Below are 5,533 nucleotides of genomic sequence, written 5' to 3' on the forward strand. Positions count from 1 at the left end.
GATTTGTGTGACCTAAATTAGAGTTATTTCAGTGGAGTGAAGAGGAGAGGAAAGAGACTATAAAGACCAAGAGAGAAAACTGATGCTAGAGTCAGTTGTTATAGATCACTTGTTCTAAAAGCCTAGAAGGAAAATGAAATAAGGTAGTAGCTGACTGGACAACTAAAAAGATTTTTTTTCCTATATAATTGGAAGCTTGACTACAACAAAAGGAGAACAAAAGGATATCTAGAAGATTCCCCACAGTAACCACAGCAATACTAAGCGAACTCACAAGTTTCCAAGCAGCAAAGCCTAGGACCTGCAGTGCTCAGCCCGGCTGTCACTGCAGGTCCTCACTCTTCTATTGACTGTCCCTGGGACCTTAATCACTCACAATCCATTTCCTAATGTGCAATGTGGGAACAATAATCATTTCCCTGTCTACCTAGCACTGTTCCTGATCAACACTAGAAACTCATTAAATATCCCTGGGTTGGTTACCTCACAGAGTAGTTATGAGAATATAAAAAAGAAGAAAGTATGTGGGAAGGTTTAAGAGTGCTATAAATGTCATTATTCAGTAAATATTATTTGTCAGATTAGATCAATATTTATCATGCGTCAAAGTCATAATGTGATTTCATTTATTCTAATTTCTGAACTGAAAATACACATGGAGTGAAATAACACACCTTTCATCTCTGGGGGAGATTTCTTGCATATAAGTTTTAATATGTTTAGAGCAATGGTACCTAAATATCCACATGAATAAATCACAAGAGATCAACAGCAGAACATTTCAAAACACAGAGTCATTTTGGCTGCCCTCCTGGAGATTCTGATTCTGTAGTTCTGGGGTCTGACTGGGGGATCTGTACCACTTAAAGTTCCTAAGGTGAGGCAATGGCCAAGATGGCAGAGTTGGAAGACCCTGAGCCCACCTACTCTCATGGGCATGCCAAATTTATAACTATTTACAGAGCAACTATTGATGAGAAAGTCCAGAATCTAGCAGAAAAGATCTTCTACAACTAAATAAAGAACCACAATGACAGGGTAGGACAGGCGAAGTCATGGTCTATTCAAGACCCATACCCCCTGGTGGGCCCATACAAGCTTTGGGACATCCTGGATCCCATAGCCAGGATCCAGCCCTGCCCACCAGCAGGTCAAAACCAGCTCCAGGACCCACAGGGCCCTGCAGCCAGAGACCCCAGGACACAGTTCCACCCTCCAATGAGCCAGCACTAGCCTCAGAACCCTGGGCCTCAGCCCCACACACCAGCACTTAGATACAGCTCAGGGACCCCTAAGCCCTGCAGCCAGTGGCCCTAGGACCAGCTTTACCCACCAGTGGGCAGGCACCAGCCCCAGGACCACAGCAGCCTCACAGCCTGCCGTCTCAGGACACAGCCAACAAAGCAGCAGGCCAGCACCAGCTCCAGGATCCCCTGGGGTCCCCACTAACAGGCCAGCACTAGTTCTAGGACACCTTGGGCCCATCAGCCAGCAGCCCCAGGACTCATCCCCACCCTTCAGCAGACTAACACCAGCTCAAGGACCCCCAGGACCCAGCACTAGCCCCAGGAGCCCTGGGACCCAGTCCACCCACCAGCATGTCAATACAAACTCTGGGACCTTCCCCCAGGCCCCAGCTCCACCCACCAGCAGGCCAACTTCAGCTTCAAAATGCCTTGAATTCCTTAGCCAGCCATCCTGGGATCCATCCCTACTCACTAGTAGGCCAGAACTGGCTCTGGGAACTCCTAGAATCCACAGACAGGCATGTCAGGAATGAGCCCCACCCACCAACAGGCTGACACTGGATCCGGGAACCCCAGCCCCACAACAACCCACCCCAGAATCCTGCTCTGCCCACCAGTGAGCCAGCACTAGTCCCAGGACACACCAGTGTTCTACAGCCAGCTGCCTCATGATCCAGCCCTTTCAACCAGTGGCCAGCAGCCTTCATACAAGGCAAGGCCTGACAACCAACCAGACCAGGAGCCAGCCATGCCTACCAGACCACCCACAGGAGTCAGCTGGCCACACAGGACCCACACAGGCCAGATGGGGGAGGGACCCTGGGAGCACAGAGCTTTGGTAACCAGAAGAGAGTGTGCTACTGGGATGTGTAGGACACAACCTACAAAAGGCCCCTTCTCCAATGTCAGAAAATGTAAACAACCTACCAGATACACAGGAAAAAAACTAAAAACAGCAAATTAGGCAAAAGGAGGTGACAGTGGATCAAGTTCCAAACAAAGTAACAAGATAAAACTGCAGAAGAAGAATTAAGTGAAGTAGAGATAGGACAACTACCCAATAGAGTTCAAAGTAATGATCGCAAAGATGATCAAAGAGAAAAATGAATGAATAAAGCAGGAGTTAGAAGTGTTTAACAAAGAGTTATCAAAGAGAAGAACGAAACAGATGAAGAATATAATATCTGAAATGAAAAATGCACTAGAAGGAAGCAACGGTAGATTAAATATACAGAGGAATAGATCAGTGGGCTGGAAGACAGAGAGCAGAAATGACTAAAGCCAGACAAAAAAAAGAAAAATGAATAAAAAGAAATGAAGATGGTTTCAGAGACCTCTGGGACACCATCAAGCATTCTACTATTGACATCATTATAGAGGTCCCAGAAGGAGAAGAGAGAGAAAAACAGGCTGAGAGCATATTTGAAGACATAATAGCTGAAAACTTTCCTAACCTGGTAAGGGAAAAAGACATCTAGGTCCAGTAAGCAAAAAGAGTCCCAAACAGGATCAACCTAATGAGGACAACACCAAGACATACTGTAATTGAATGGCAAAAATTAAAGGCAAATAATATTAAAAGCAGCAAGGGAAAAGAATCAAGTTACATACAAGGGAACTCCCATAAGACTAACAGATGATTTTCAGCAAAATTCTTCAGGGCAGAAGGGAGTGGAACAATATATTTAAAGAGATGAAAGGGGAACACCTACAACCAAAATACCCTACCCATTAAGATTTTCATTCAGATTTGATGGAGAGATCAAAAGATTTACAGACAAGCAAAAGCTAGAAAGAGTTCAGCACTACCAAATCAGCTTAATAAGAAATGTTAGGGAAGTACCCCTAGATCTCGGCACAGCAGCTTGGCAGCTAGACAGCGGGGCCAGTGCTACTATGCCGGTCACCGGGAAGACTTTCCACCAGCGCTGGGTCGACTCGGAGTCGGAGGAAGATGAACAGGACTCAGAGGAGGTTCGATTAAAACTGGAAGAGACCCGAGAGGTGCAGAACTTGAGGAAGAGGCCGAATGGGGTGAGTGCTGTAGCCCTGCTGGTGGGAGAGAAAGTACAAGAAGAGACCACTCTAGTGGATGATCCCTTTCAAATGAAGATGGGTGGGATGGTGGACATGAAGAAGCTAAAGGAAAGGGGCAAAGATAAGATAAGTGAAGAAGAGGATCTCCATCTGGGGACGTCGTTTTCTGCAGAAACCAACTGAAGGGACAAGGATGCCAACATGATGAAGTACATTGAGACAGAGCTGAAGAAGTGGAAAGGGATTGTGGAACATGAGGAACAGAAAGTCAAGCCAAAGAATGCAGAGGACTGTCTTTATGAACTGCCAGAAAACATCCGGGTTTCCTCAGCAAAGAAGACTGAGGAGATGCTGTCCAACCAGATGCTGAGCGGCATCCCCGAGGTGGACCTTGGCATCGATGCTAAAATAAAAAATATCACTTCCACGGAGGATGCCAAGGCCCATCTGCTGGCAGAGCAGCAGAACAAGAAGAAAGACAGTGAGACATCCTTCGTGCCCACCAACATGGCTGTGAATTACGTGCAGCACAACCGATTTTATCACGAGGAGCTCAATGCTCCCATACGGAGAAACAAAGAAGAGCCCAAAGCCCGACCCTTGAGAGTGGGGGACACAGAGAAGCCAGAGCCTGAGCGGTACCCTCCCAACCGCAAGCGTCCTGCTAACGAGAAGGCCACGGATGACTATCACTAGGAGAAGTTCAAGAAGATGAACAGGCGGTACTGAGGGAGGCTAAAGGGGAGAGGTGCAGAGTGGGATGTAAATAGTGTCAGTCACTCCCTTTATCTCCATGATAAAGGCTTCCTGGACAGAAGCCTGCTCATCAGCTAGCAGACGGTTCCCAAAACAGACTCTCAGTCCTGCTGCTTACCTGCGGGAGTTTTCACGCACTGAATTTGTAACCTTTTGAAACAATGTGTAGTTTTCCTATTTGGGGACAAACTCTATTCTTGTGAGCATTATTAAATCTCCTTTGTAAATACATTGACTTTCTCCTAATATTTGCCCTGGGTGAGGAGGAAACAGCTGTGTGTTTCAGGGTGAGATAATACCCTTTAGATTGTGCTTTTATTATTAGATATGCAATCACATCTCCTACTTTCAATTATCTGGAGTGGGATTCAGAAATGCATCCTTCACTGTTTACAGTGGGTCCAGCTGACAGCAGAAAAATCTAGGATGAGATCAAAGGGACACTGGTATTTCCTGACTTACAAAGTTATCTGTTTCTTTTCATTAAGAAAGAAAAAACAATTTCTATCACTTTAAGTAATAAATATGAAATGGACCCAGCCAAAAAAAAAAAAATGTTAAAGGGAATTATCTAAGCAAAAATAAATAAATAAATAGCCACAACTAGAAACATGAAAATTAGAAAAGGAAAAAACTTACTGGTAAGGGCACATACACAGTAAAGGTAGTAAATCAACCATATACAAAGCTCATAAAAAGGTTAGAAAACAAAAGTAGTAAAACCACCTACATTGGCAGTAAGTAGTTAAGGAACACACAGAAAGATGTAAAATATGAAGTCAAAACCCGTAATTTGGGGGGAAGAGGAGTAAAAATCCACTTGTTAAAATGCATTTAAAATTAAGAGATCAGAAATTTAAAATAACATAGATAGCTATATATAAACTTTATGGTAACCACAAACCAAAAGTCTGTAATAGAGACACACATAGAAAAGAGAAAACAATCCAACACAACACTAAATAAAGATAGTCATCAAAACAGGGAAGAGAGCAAAAGAAGGATAAAGGAACAAAAAATAACAAAAGCAACCCCAAAATAATTAACAAAATGGCAGTAAGCATATACACAGCAACAACTATTTTAAATTTAAATGGACTAGATGCTTCAAACAAAAGGCAGAGTGCCTGAATGGGCATAAATACAAGACTCATATATATGCTGCCTACAAAAGACTCACTTCAGATCTAAAGAGACACATAGACTGAAAATGAGGGAATAGAATAAGGTATTCAATGTAAATGGAAATCAAAAGAAAGCCAATCAGACAAAATAAACTTTACAACAAATACTGTTAAAAGGGACAAAGAGAGACATTACATAATGATCAAGGGATCAATTCAAGAAAATATGGCAATTGTAAATATATATGAACCCAATACAAATATTTTCACCTAAAGCAAATACTAACAGACTTAAAGGGAGAAATTGACAGTAACACAATAATACTAGGGGACTTTAACACCCCACTTATATCAATGAAAAGATCAACC

At 43.3% G+C, this 5,533-nt stretch overlaps 1 pseudogene; it reads left to right on the forward strand.

Annotated features, from left to right (window-relative positions):
* Window positions 1-3,120: 3,120 nt before the first annotated feature.
* LOC130846184 (splicing factor C9orf78-like) lies at window positions 3,121-3,999 on the forward strand (annotated as a pseudogene).
* The last annotated feature ends 1,534 nt before the right edge of the window (window positions 4,000-5,533 follow it).

This window comes from Hippopotamus amphibius, chromosome 2 (genome assembly GCF_030028045.1).
Source record: "Hippopotamus amphibius kiboko isolate mHipAmp2 chromosome 2, mHipAmp2.hap2, whole genome shotgun sequence".
Lineage (NCBI taxonomy): Eukaryota > Metazoa > Chordata > Mammalia > Artiodactyla > Hippopotamidae > Hippopotamus > Hippopotamus amphibius.